Source organism: Tetrao urogallus (genome assembly GCF_951394365.1).
Source record: "Tetrao urogallus genome assembly, chromosome: 1".
NCBI lineage: Eukaryota > Metazoa > Chordata > Aves > Galliformes > Phasianidae > Tetrao > Tetrao urogallus.
Genome location: NC_136813.1, coordinates 94,062,386 through 94,076,610, shown reverse-complemented (window position 1 = coordinate 94,076,610; position 14,225 = coordinate 94,062,386).

The window sequence follows — 14,225 nt, the reverse complement described above, 5'->3', positions numbered from 1 at the left end:
TCTAAGTATAATTAAATCAGTGGTTTGTAAAGGGGCTTTTTATTGTATACAGTTACGTTTCATTACTTCAACTGCAAGAGAAACTGCCTTTTAAATTACAATGAAAAAGCTATTAAATAGAATAACAACATCAATGCAGTTTTAAAAACCTGAGCTTCAAAATATTTATTCCTATGGTTAATAGCTTTGTGTGTGCTGAGTTCAGCATTAAAATTTTTATCTAAACAAAGTTAACTGTAAGTATGTACTACCAAGTACAAGAAAGTAATTAAAAAAAAAAAAAATTCCCTCACTACTATGTATTTCACTGTAGCTGAGCTATTACAATTTGTCCTTGTGGAAAATAAAAATAAAGTATCTAGCACAATCCATTATGCATCCTTTCAGCTGTAGTTTCAGATGCATTTAAAAGAAAAAGGCACTAAATACTACTGGTAGATTTCTCTCCTATGAGGAAAGGCTGAGTGAACTGGGTCTGTTCAGCCTTGAGAAAAGAAGACTTAGAGGGGACCTGATCCAGGTCTATAAGTATCTAAGGTGTGGGGGGCAGAATGGTGAGGCCGGACTCTTTTCAGTGGTGAGTGCAGACAGGACAAGGGGAAACGGCCGGAAATTGCAGCATAGGAAGTTCTGCACAAATAGGCACAAGAACTTTACGGTGAGGGTGACGGAGCACTGGAACAGGCTGCCCAGGGAGGTGGTGGAGTCTCCTTCTCTGGAGATGTTCAAGACCTGCCTGGATGCCTACCTGTGCGACCTGGTGTAGGGAACCTGCTTTGGCAGAGAGGTTGGACTCGATGATCTCTGGAGGTTCCTTCCAATCCCTACAATTCTGTGATTTTGTAATTGCGAGTACATCTAAACATTGCTCTAAGCTGCAGAACAGTATTTTAGGTAAACACTGTTTTTTGATCTTGTCATTGTTTGAAAAATGTAAATTGGACACTATAGAGCTTCTCTTCAACAAAGTGAAGTTTGTTTACAATGAACTTACTGAGTCTGAATATGGAAATTTTTCCCTGTTTTCATCATGCACATTAACAGAAAGATATACCACTATTTTGGAATCATGCTTTTGTGGTCGAGCTGTTTAAACACAGTTAAGTCCCTGTATATAGTCCCTTTTGTTGCTGAAATAAGGCAGACTTAGAGTAGGATACATTCAGGTTGGTTTTGTCTCTAATTAAATATTCATGGAATCATTAAGGTTGGAAAAGGCCACTGAGATCGTCTAGTCAAACTGTCAAGCCATGATCCCCGGGCTCACTGTGTCCCCTCATGAGGGTACCCTTTTATTGAACACCTCCAGGAATGGTGACTCCACCACATCCTTGGGCAGCCAGTTCAAATGCCTCACCACTCTTTCTGGGATTCGTTTTTCCTAACCAAATCTCTCCTCTCAACAAGTTGAGGTCATTACCTCTCATTTTGTTGTTACTGGGAGAGGAGACTGATCCCATCTCGCTACAGTCTCCTTTTGAGTAGTTGTAGAGAGTGGTAAGGTCTCCCCTGAGCCTCCACTTCTCCAGACTAAACAATCCCATTTCTTTCAGCCTCTCTGTACTTGTGCTCCAGACTTTGCTCCTGCTTATTTTATTTTTTGCACTGGGCAGTGAAAAGGTGTAGTGGTGTCTCTCCAGCTTTCTGGCAGAGGATATAGGTAAGAAAAAGAGGAAGCATTAGACATAACTACATACTACTAGTAATATCATACAGTCATTGACTCATTTGAGTTGGAAGGGACAGGGACATTTTAAGGTCTTCTACTCCAACTCCCCTACATTGAACAAAGACTTCTCAGCTGGATCAGATTGCATTTGCAACATTCAAGCATGCTGTGCTACTGCGTGTTGGTTTAGCTACTGACATCCTGCCATCTTTCAGGATACGTGGCTTACTGTCCTGTAGAATTTACTGACCTGCAGGAGAAGTGATAGGTTGGAAAAAAGTATCTCTGCTTGAGCAAGTCAGCCGAAAGTACAGAACATACTGAGTATAATAATCATGTTGCTTCTATCAAGTATGCTAATAGCACAGGATGACAGTTGAGCAGACTTGTTGAGCAGACTTGGAGCTGTATGTTAAACGATTACTTAATTGTTTTATTAAATCAGTTAAAACCTCTCCATTAGTCATCCTGAGATGACATTCGAGTGTTCGAAGTTGATGTTATTCCTTCTTCCAAGATCAGTGTCTTATCCCAGTAAAAGTTTCAGTTGCAGGAGAGAGCAAATTACTCTTCACTATTAAACTCAAAATTTCCCTGAAAGGAATGTTGATTATTTTGATCACATGTAAGTGCTGGGCATCTGACAACCCAAATGAAATTCTTGAATCTGATCCTAGTTGAAGGACACATGAAGCTTTTAGAGAAATGATTGGAGTTACACTACATAAAAGAATGTATATCTTGTAGTTGTTGCATTATTAAATACAGTAATTAGGGAAAATCAACAACATCCAAAAGTAATAAAACAGAATTCTAACAGGTTTTCTCTTCTTATGTCAATAAGTATTTTAAGTAGAGTCAAAGTGCAATTACTACCGTTTACCCCGAGACTTTTGTGTGAGGAGTCTTTTTTTCTGATGACTTGCGAATGAAAACTGTACACTTCTTGAATATTCATAGGACAGAATAGTAGAGCAATGCTACTGTCTGCATTTATTCTTCACTCATCACTTTGCAAATATGCCATTATAGCATTCAAATCACCTAAGCCTATTTATCTGTCACTTTATCTGAACAAACTGTGAACAAAAGGAAAACAAATAATGAAAAATCTGATCTTGCAAACATTTATACATGTATCTCTAATAAGATAATTCATGTGAGTAAAGTTATCCTGAAGTTGATCTGCTGTGTTGTCATTGCTTCATCTGATTTCTCAATGTTTTCCACTTTCCACAGTTTTTCTTGGTGATTTCTGTGCTGTAGGAACTTCTACCCCGTATGCCATTATTTAATATTCACAATTATCATCTAATGTTAAATTTATTACAGTTTGGTAGAGTGCTTCATCTAACACATCTGCATATAATTTTTTCACTGAGAAAGTGGTGAGGTGCTGGATGCCCCGTTCCTGGAGGTGTTCAGGGTCATGTGGATGGGGCCTTGGGCAACACGATCTCATACTTGATCTAGCTAGCAGCTGGCAATCCTGCCTGGCAGGGGGTTGGAACTTGATGATCATTGAGGTCCCTTTCAACCCAAGCCATTCTATGATTTCTATTTTAAATATTCTTGAAAGATACCTGGATTTTTTTTTTTTCCTCATGAAATTATTTTTTCAAAAATTCTGTCTTCTAAGTGCCTTTGTATTTTGCAGAAAGGTTTAGCATAGAACATTGCTTTTCAGTCAAGCGAGTCAGATGTTTTTTTTTTTAAAAAAAAAAAGAAGGGAAGCCAAAGAATGTATGTAACTGGTTAGCTTCTTAAATATAATCAAAAGCAAACTCAATCATGTTTGACTTCAGTGCCACTCCTCCTCCTTCCAGAAAAACATTACAGTAAGTGATCTCTTTAATGGCACAAGGAAGAGTGCTTCAGTGCTCAGATCTGATAGTGAAGTGTCATTTTCTTGTAGTACAGTTATACTACTTTCTCTGACTTCCTCTGATCTCCAGAAGGAGAAAGAACTGATGCTGTACCATATTTATAGAGCTTTTTCACTTCTTTACTGACTTCAAAAAAAATTCATGCAAGAAATCCCTACCTCATAATTGTTCTTAGAATTACTTACAGTCCAATTTCTGAATGGTGTATTCATGAATGGCGTGTTAGGAAGGAACTTAACGTATACCCTTTTGTATTTTGACAAAACAATAAAGAAGTTGAGCATCCCTTCATAGTTTCAGCCTTGAACGCCAAATTTAATAAAAATCACTATGGCTTTCTGTAAATATTTTAAATATTTTTTTTTTTTTTTTTTTTTTTTTTCCCCATTGAATCAAGGAACAGAACTTTTGGGAATGGTTAAACTTGTCCAAGTTGCCTGAAAAATAAGTCAAGTGGAGTTGAGGTTGTTTTTTTTTTTTTTTTTTTCATTTTAAGTATCCAAGAAGGAAGCTTTTTATGTATGTGCACATATATGTATGTATATGTTTACATATCTTTTTAACAAGCTACTAGAGATTATTTCTAGGAATGTTGTGGGGAGAAGCACTGGAAGGTCAGGCAGGTTTGCTTTCAAAACCCTTTATGTCATAGATGTGCTAAACTATTCTATTTAATTGAGAACATATTTAGCCATCAGGGTTTGAAAAATGGTGATAGAATAACCCAATTCTGTGCGAAGAAGAGGATACAGAGACTCAGTGAGGTAGCATGTAGGCATCACCATTGGTCTTTGTTCTTAAGAGGAGTATCAAGTGGCAGATCTCTTCTTAGCAGATGCTTTAAATTTAAACGGAAGGCAGGTGGGTGGGGGTTCTCAGGGTCAGTAACCATGGTATCCTGGTATGATGGTGGAAAAAAAGGAAGATGGTGGCAAAGAGTGTTATGCAAAGAGGATAATATAAAAAGTGAAAGGAAGGGGGGGGAGTACAGTTGATAAAGCAAGTACATTCAGAATTTATGTCCTCATTCTGGAGTGTCTGTTGTTCACATGGTGTACGTTATTTAGGATGTTTGGTTTAATTTTGTTTACTTCTTTCTGCACCAGCTTTGCTGTGAAGGTATTTCTGCTACTCTTCCTGTACTTGAGCATAATTTTATGATGGACCTCAGTATCTTTTAATGTAATATCCTATACTGACATGCATGGATTCATGCATAGGGCATGCAGAAGGACTCCACTCTGAGTATGTACAAAGGCAGAATACCCTGTCCCTGAGTAATTGGAGCATCTCCTCATCAGCAGAATATTAAGTGTTGATATCATGTGCCTGTTCCTAGTTTAACTTGCCAAAGTTAAGTGATACTACTGCCTAATTTTAAGACTTTCATTTCAGTTTGGCACAGTGTAGTAGAAAACCAGATGAAACACTGCACTAAACTAAACTAAATCAGTTTTTTTTTTTTTTTTTTTTTAGATCTCTTAGGATTGTAGCTGAGATTTGTGGCTTTTGGGTGCTGTGGATCTTTTCACACAAGCAGTTTCTTTGCTTGCTCGAGGAAGTGCCTCAAACTTGATAAAACTGCGCTGCTTGGCACTAGTCTGCTGCCTTTGTTAGAAAGTCACGTTGTGGGATTAATTCAGCATTAGTTAGGCAGTAAAATGAAAGGATTCTCCCGCCATATCACCACCATCTATGCTGAGTGATTGGTATTCATACTTTTTGCATACAATTTCATATGTAGCATTTTCTATTTAAGCAGTAAACTACTGGAATGTATTCTTGGACCTTTCTTCGTGTAAATTTGAAAATCAAATCAATTTGTAAAGCTCAGGTGTGTTCATGGATAATTCACAAATCGAAAGAGTTGTCTTCTGTGAAAATACTAATGAAAAGAGTTCACCAATCACTCTTGGAAACTTAAAATGTAAATCGGCTCAAATCAGTGACCTGCTGAATATTGTAGCATGAAGAAAAGCTGCTTGAGGTAGGCATGGGAATCTGAATGCTGTGATTTTATACAGGATCTATGCCAAGATTTCTGCTGAGATGAGACGAATTTTCTGGCAAACAGTTACAAAAAGGAGGAAAAAGTGAGGGTTTTTTTAATTGAATTTTACTGTCTCATTTCTGTGGTTGAGAAGACTTTCAATTCCTTTGTTTACTGTAGCACTGCATTGTTAAATGCTAGCTCATATGCAGGTTTTGTTTTAAAATTAATTGGCATGACTCATTTAACTACATATGGAAAAATTATAAATATCTTAATTTTTTTATTCACATCTTGTGTCAATTTCATGGAAAAAACACTGGAGTTTCTGCTGAATTTCAGGGAAGTCAAACATCTTTTGAAGTGTGTTTTTTCCAAAATTGGTCTGGGTAAGAATCCATTTACAGCAAATATTTCATTGCTTATTAAGAGTTTTACAATATTTAAAGAAAGAGAAGAAAAGTGTGAGAGTCTAGTGATTCGTGGTCAAATTGGAGTGCCACTGACATCTGGGGAAAGTCTTCAAATTCCAGCTAGTTCAAAGACTCATGTTTCCTATCCACCTGAAAGACAATTTCTGGAGAGATACAGCGTAGTGTTGTGGTTTAACCTGGCAAGCAGCTAAATAGCACACAGCCCTTTGCTTGCTTCCCATCTGCCTCAGTGAGATGGGGAAGAAAATCGGAAAGAAAGTGGAACTCATAGGTTGAGATAAAAACTATTTACTAAGAAGGGAGAAATAATGTAATTACTGTAAAATGTGTGTGTATATATAAATTAGATATATTCATATACACCAAACAAATGAGGCACAAAACAATTGCTTACCACCTGCCAATCGATCCCAGCCAGTTTCCAAACAGTGGCTGTGCCTCCCTGCCCCTGGCCAATTCTACTCAGTTTTACAGTTATTTCACATGATGCTATGTGGTATGGGCTATCCCTTTGGCCAGTTCAGGTCACCTGAATTGGCTCTGCCCCCTCCCGGCTCTTGTGCCCTGCAGTCCCCTTACTGGCAGGATGGTACATGAAGCTAAGGAAACTGAAACACCCTCAACTTTGTACAGCACTGTTCAACAACAGCTAAAACATCAGTGTGTTAGCAACAACGTTTTTCTCCCAAAGCCAAAATATAGCATTATACTAGATATTATGAAGAAAATAAACTTTATCCCAGCTGAAACCAGAACATGTAGCTAATAATGAAAATGAATTTAAATCTTAGAAAAGTGACACTGGTGTTGAGAGAAGGTGTTTTCTTGAGCAGACTCTTGACTTTATTATCATTGGACACTTCCTTTAAAGTCAGCTGCGGCTGGCTTATGTTCGTGCAGGAGGACTGGCAAGAGCAACCCTGCTGCTGTGTATAATTGGCACAGTAATTTAGAGTTCTATTTTTGACAGCTGCCCAGGATTTTGTAGCAGATAATTCTCAGATGTTGGCATATGAGAAGCAGTATATCTACAGTGACCGCTGGTAGGTGTGTTATAGTCCTTTAGTTATTGTTTTTTGTTGTTTTTTTTTAAGTAGAGGCCAGAAGGGTACATTTGTTTTTTTTATGGAAGCCTATCAATCTACAAACCCTCCCCAGTTAGGGCGCACTCTTTTAATTTTCAGTTAATCAAGGTGAACAGCTTTCAGCAGAATGGGATGCGCTTGATTCTACTCTTGAGTAAAGCTCTAGTCCACAGTTTAAAGCTCTTAATGTGAATTTTGTTAGTCTTTTGTTTACACCCATCTCTTCTTTTTTTTTTTTTTTTTCTCTCCATACTCCACTTCTTTTTTCCCCTCTTGGGCCATTGCTGGCAGGCAGAGGAGAGTAGTTCCCATGAAGCTCTGTCATTTGAAAGGCTGAAATGGAATCATTTGCACACTCTTGGGTATTCAGCCCTTGAATTATAATTGTACAGTTAAAACAAAACACAGAAATAAAAATATCAAAGATGGCATATTTATCTTAGGAATACTTATATCACATCACATTCATCTTTGCACATAATTCCCTTTTCATATAAAATGTTTCAATTGACACATTTTACTGTAAAGAACAAGAAATCTGATGCATCTCACGATGAATTCCATTTAAAGATATACTGTAAAATTAATTTAGATTTTCATGTTCTCACTGGAGATATCTACCAAAAGTTCTCAGTACATATGATGTAATTTTTCAGATTTGTGAGGTTTGGAGGTTTGGTGTTACATGAATCGCCCACAGTAGAATCCTGTACTCATACACTTCATTGCTTTGACTTTTTTTCAGTATGTGCTCAGAAGTACTTGGTGAAAAAGAAAAAAAAAAAAAAAAAAAAAAAAGTGGGGGAGATGAAGTTGATGGCTTTTTTTAAATACAACTTTATAATATAAGGGAAAAAGTCTGCAGAGAGACTTGGGCGTCTGCCTTCAACAGTCTTGGCTCTTTGACAGCAGAATTTTCTTCTGTATGTTGAACAGAGGGAGAGAAAAAAAAAATATATATATATATATATAAAATATATTTTACTACAGTGTTCCAAACTTCAGTCTTATTTAATCAGATTTAAATTTGTCTCTTGATAATAGAACTACATTTAAAATGAGCTGACACAGACAATATATGACTCCATCTAACTGATGATACTGGGTAGTTATTCTGCCTGTGTAGTCAGTAGGAAAAGGGTACCATTTCCAGGGGAGAATTAGAGGAAGTGCCTTGGAGTCAACAAGTGATCAGAATATGCTGTGAAGAGAAACCTGCTGCTGCAATAGGGAAGGAATGAGAGGAGAGATGGCTCATGAGAAGGTTGATGAGCTGAGAGAAGAGCTAGAAAATCAGGCTGTCCTACTGCAGGGGGCTGGAACAAGTCAAGGTTGAGTGATCAATGGGTCTTCTGATGCTTTACAGGCCAGTTGACCTTTTTGGACATTAATACTAGTCATCATTATTGTAAAAGCATTGTGAGGTAATGTTAAATGTTCAGAACATAGTGAGAGGGGAATTTCAAGTAGCTGTGGTATTTTGATAGGCCTTTGCACTTAAAATAGGATTGGGTCACTGTAGAGCTCAGAGTCCTGATCTCACACGTATGCTGGCTGTATTGCCTAGTGAAGGCATTGGCCAACAGTGTTCTCTTGTGGCCTACAGCTTGCTTTGAAGGAAACATGAGAATGTAATTGTAAGAGGAAATTTGGTTTGTTGTAGGATGTTCTTGGGGCAGGTGCTGGTGTAGTTTATAGGCTGCTTTATTCCCACGGCCAGTGCTATCATTGAAAGTAAGGTCTGAACTAGGGCACTGAATTTATTTCTTTATCTACAAAATAATTGTGTCTCTGGCAACAGCTATTGTATTCTCTATTAGCAGAGGAGGCTCTTACTGAGGAGAGAATGATTTCTTTGTGTAGCCTCATTGTCAGCTTGAGGACTCAGACTTTCAACTTGAGCAATGTAGATAAATGATTGTGCTCAGGAGGAATAACTTCAGAGTTATCAACTTGCTTTATCTGTTATAAGTGTACAGAACTATAGGGGAGAGGGTTCAATGTGTAGGTGGAATTGTCTGAAACCAACTTCAAAGGCGTAAATTCCTTTGCTTAATTAAAAACAAAAGCCATTTGCATCAATTTATATTTTCCTCAACAGTTTGACTTCTAACTGATAAAATAAAACTTTTCTGAATTCTAGGTAATGTGAAAAAATTCGTAGTAAGACAATACACTGAAACTTAGTAATTGAGTGGACCAGAAGTCACGTTCCATTTTATTTTTTTCCTACATGATTAGAGCTTTCATGGCCCATTTTGTGCTGTAACAGGTAGTGAGCACTGAAAATAACATTAGGATGATTGAGAAAATTTGTCTTATGCTTTCGGCCAGCTCCTCCAGTTAGGACAAGTGATCAAGTTGACTGTGGAAACAGGATTTCAGTCAGCTCACAAAAACACAGATCTGGCATATGTTATTGCTTCAGCTTTTATGAGATGTTGAGGTTTAGCAAACCCATGATGAGCATTTGGATTTGAACAAGTAGAAAGAAGTGAAATCTGAGAGGAATTAAATCTATAAGAGGACTATTACAATAATTTATTCTGAAATGGTGGTGGGATAGTTGAAAAAGCTGTAGGATTTTTCTCAGAAAAAAAAGAACATATATATTTATTAATTTGGTAATTGCTAGTATGATGATGTAGACGTGATACATTAAAGTTGTGAACTGGAATTTCTGTGGATTACCTCTTTGGATGTATTTTATTTATTAAATAAGATATGGATAAGATTGGGCTTTCAGGTGACTGGAGTTTTGCTAAAGTAGTTCTGGGATCACTTGGGTTTTCAACGTGTGGGAAGTGAAATGAGTACGTACTTGCTATGGTATCTCCTACTGTAATGATATAAATTACATAATTGAGAAAAAGAGATGTTTTAAGAATGGTTTGGGAAAACTTTATTCAAGGTGATATCCCACATTATTTGTTAATCATCTTATTTTATCAAGCTAAGGATGTTAAGACAAAGGAGATCACAAATTTTTGTACTATGGAAACGTCTTTTTTGTTCTAATAAGGGATCAATTTTGCCTATTCATTTCTTCCTAAGCAAAAATGTGGCTTTCTAGGATAGATTAGACTCGGAGCAGCTGTATAAGCTTCCAAAAAATAACATCAGTTAACTGAATATCTGACTCCAATCTAAACTAACAGACAATTTGGGGAATGTATTTTTACTGACCATGACAGTTACAGAGAATAGCTTTTTAGTGTATCCTTATCCAGTCACTGTGGATGACATGTCACATGGATGAAAATTATGATACCCTCAATTATTCTTTCACTACAGTGTCTAAAGATATATAAATTTAAATTTGGTGAGTTCTTTTTATACGCATATACCTATATATACGTATATATATAAAAGTTTTAGATGCTTTGGGGTTTCCACTTCTGCCTTTCTTCATTCTTTTTCACATTTATGATCTGAATAATGATTAAAAGTAAAAGGTAAAATTTTTGATTGGCTTACAGATAATTCTCTACAAAAAAGAATGTTTTCTGAAGGATAGCCCAGCATAATTTTCCACTTTTTTGTTACATAAAACCAAAGAATAAACTTCCTGTTTAATTTATGTGTAAAACTGTTTATGTGCTAACTGGTGCATTAGCACTTGAGGATAAATAAATACTAGCTGTATTTGTGTAATTGTTGACAATTGTTATGACCTCTGGCTAAGTGTTTAGAGATACATTTATGTTTAATCTTTAGTTAACCGTAATTAAGAATGAATTCTTATCCAGTTGGAAAAAATAGCTGGAAGAACAGAGATAATTACACTTTTCCTCTCCACTGGATGAAAGGACAGAAGATAAGGGTTATCTCTAGGTGATGTGGCTACATTTTCAAAGGAATTTCTTAGTTCAGGAAGGGAAGAACAAAGTAAGTTAAATTTCAAGTCTCATCTAAAGCAATCAGAGAAATTGTTAGTGAACTGGGTAACAAAAATAATTTTTTGTATAAGTCTCTCTAATTTACACTGAAGCAGAGACCAATTTTGATGCTTCTCAATTTCATGTGGAGTGGAAGAGTAATCCAACTTTGACTTTTTCCTTGCCATTCATCCAGGTTGCCTAATGAATCTAGTTGGTTTTCACAAGGAATCTATGTACGTTTTTCTATCTCTATCATCCATTGGATTTAGGAGATAAAGTGTTGATGGCGTCATGTTTCAGCTGTTGCTGAGCACTGTTTACAACAAATCAAGGACATTTCAACTTCTGATACTGCCCTGCCAGTAAGGAGGCTGCACAATAAGCTGGGAGCAGGCACAGCTGGGACAGATAACCAAAAATGGCCAAAGGGATCTTCCATATTGTGTAGAATCTTGCTTAACAATAAAACTGGGAAAGCAAGAGGAGCTGCTGATGCTCAGTGAGTGGCTGAGGGTTCAGCAGGTGGTGAACGACTGCATTGGGCATCATTTAATTTGTACATTCTATTATTATTACTTTTCGTTTCTTTTCTGTTCTATTAACTATCTTTTTAGTTTTAACTTTTTCTGATTCTCTCCTCCATCCCACTGGGAGTAGAAAATGGCTATGTGGTGCTGACTGTCTACCAGGCCAAACCACAACAGGCTGTAACATTGCAACCTTCATACATTTCAAATGAGAGATTTTCTTAAAGCAATGCTATTATTTTAACAATTTATTGTAAAGTCATTGATTTTTATGTTGCTTCAGGGAAGATTCAATTTATTACTGCTAATAGTGCTTCCGTGATTACATGAAAAGATCCTCGTTGCCACCAATTAATTAACCCATCAGAAAGTATCCTTCCTTTTAGAATAGATAATGATTTTTTTTTTTTTTTTTTTTAATATCTGGCATTGCCAGTTGTCAGGTGGAGCAAGAATGTGAATATTCTGGAAAACTTTTCTTGCTTCATTTTCCTGTAAATGTTCTGTTCAAATTAGTCTCAGCACAGTCAGGCATTGGACAAATTATTTGCTTGATCAAACCTTCTGGTGTCTGCTTTTCCAGTGAATCTTGGTCCGTGCTTGTACTACTTCTGTTAACTTATGTGTTTAAACTTCAGTATTTGTTGAATAAGCAAGGTTTCTTACTGAAGAATCAAAGGTTTTTAAAGTCTCTTAAAAGTCTATGTAGAGTGATTAAGTCCATGTGACTTAGTACTGGTTAGTACGCCTGTCTGCCTGAGCTTGATTATCACTGTTTCTACTATGTTCTTAAGTCCTATTTCTAACCTTCCTTCATGTCTGTCTCTAAAACAAGCTGCTGGAGTGGCAGGCAAAATCATACATTCCAGTTGCATGCTTGATTGTAATCAAGCAGGAGTGAGGAAGATCAGACCATTCCTGTTAGAGGGTCTCAGTCTGCGGATACTGGTAGAGGCACTGCTCAGTATACGATGATCTGTTTGGCTGGCCTTGCATATTTACATATATATTTATAGTGTATATCTGTTTAAGAATATAGTGGCAGCCTTGCTTCTGGCTCCATCTGGAATCACCACAGTCTTGAATCAGTCCAGCTACAATGAGAGGACTCCTGGGTCCTGAATCCCACTGACTTTGGCATCCTCTAGTATTATTTTTTTTTTTGAAAGAAAGCTAAGTAGCTTAAACACATTCAAAGTGTATGATCATCGCAACTTGTAACTCCATTTTAATTGTAGATGTCTAGTGCTTTATATGTATGTATATACTAGTCATTCTTTCTGCTAAATTGGAATATGATTCATAATAAACAGCAAAGTTGAATATAGAGCAACAGATACTAACAAGTTTTAACTTACCATACTGTGTAAATGGGCTCTGATTACCTTCTCTATGCTGATTGCTAAAGGAGACTTTCTGAATAGGAGAGTCATGTAGTCTTAATTCAGGAAAACTGATGCAAAAATTGAGATTAGCTCACTGGAAAGTATAAGCTGAGGATTCCTAAAGAGATAACAAATTACCTAGAATAATTTGGCTAATCAGTGAGCCGTTGAAAGTACTGCACTGTTCTTCAGTGTTCTTAGAGCTTTTGCTCACGCTTGTGTATTTTAATTGGAAAAAATACAGGTTTTTACTACCTGTTGTTTTTACATGCTGCTTAGCTGTAGGATATGAATAGATTGCAATGTATAAGCTAATAATCTAAGTAATGACATAGTTATTAATTCAATATTACTGTAAAAAGGAACAACACAACTTGGGTATATGAAGGGCATTCCTGCCTTCCTTTTTCACAGGGTTACTATCTACTTATAAAAATTATGTTGAATTACTGCTTACAGAGGAGGCATTGACCACACAGGGAATTATGTGATTACTTGACAATAGTGATCTTTTACTCCCCCAAGCAAAGATATAACAAGATCCAAAGGCTGGAAACTTAAGTCAGTAAAGTGCACACTACAGAGATGGTAAAAACAGCCAGCAATGAGGGCAAACATTAGTTGGAACACATTACTAATAGACATGGTACTTTTTTTCCCCTCTTTTCAGGGAATTTGATTTGTCAAATATTGAAGTTCAGTGTTCTATGTAATGCATAATGCCATGCTTATTAAATATATGAAAATATCAAATACAAATGTTGTCTGTATAACCTGTCAAAACGTCTACAGAGATACAAATAAGGTAGTTTTAAAAAGTTCAATTGACCAGCCGGTCGCAGTATAATAGTACTTAGTCAAGGAACTTGTAGCCTGTAAAATGATTGAGAGGCACATTTTAGTGACAATATAAGAGAAGGCTTCTGTCAGCTCCTGCTTGAATCAGGACTTCCATGCCATAGAGGAGATGGTGAAAGGCCTGCTGCTCCTGGCAAAGTACTTTCGGTATTGCTTGTTCTGGGAAAGATTACTCACTTTTATCAGTTACAGGTTTGTTGTTATTGCTAAGATAGTCCAGGAAGAGACAATATGGTGACATTTGTTCAACTGTAATTGCAGTAATATGCTAAAAATCTGTATTTATTGCATCCCATCAGCCTTCCAGATGAAAAGTGGAGGAAGATGAACTACTGTCAATATGTTCTGCTGTTGGTCTTTGCTTTAGTCATGGCCAAATGGCCATGTGTTAAAAAATAAAAAAATAAAAATGCCCATCAGTGAGGAATCTCATTCCCTTCAGAATGAAAATTTATTTTCTATTTGTATCTTTAAGATGTCTTGAACAAGATAAATGTTTATTGAATTCCA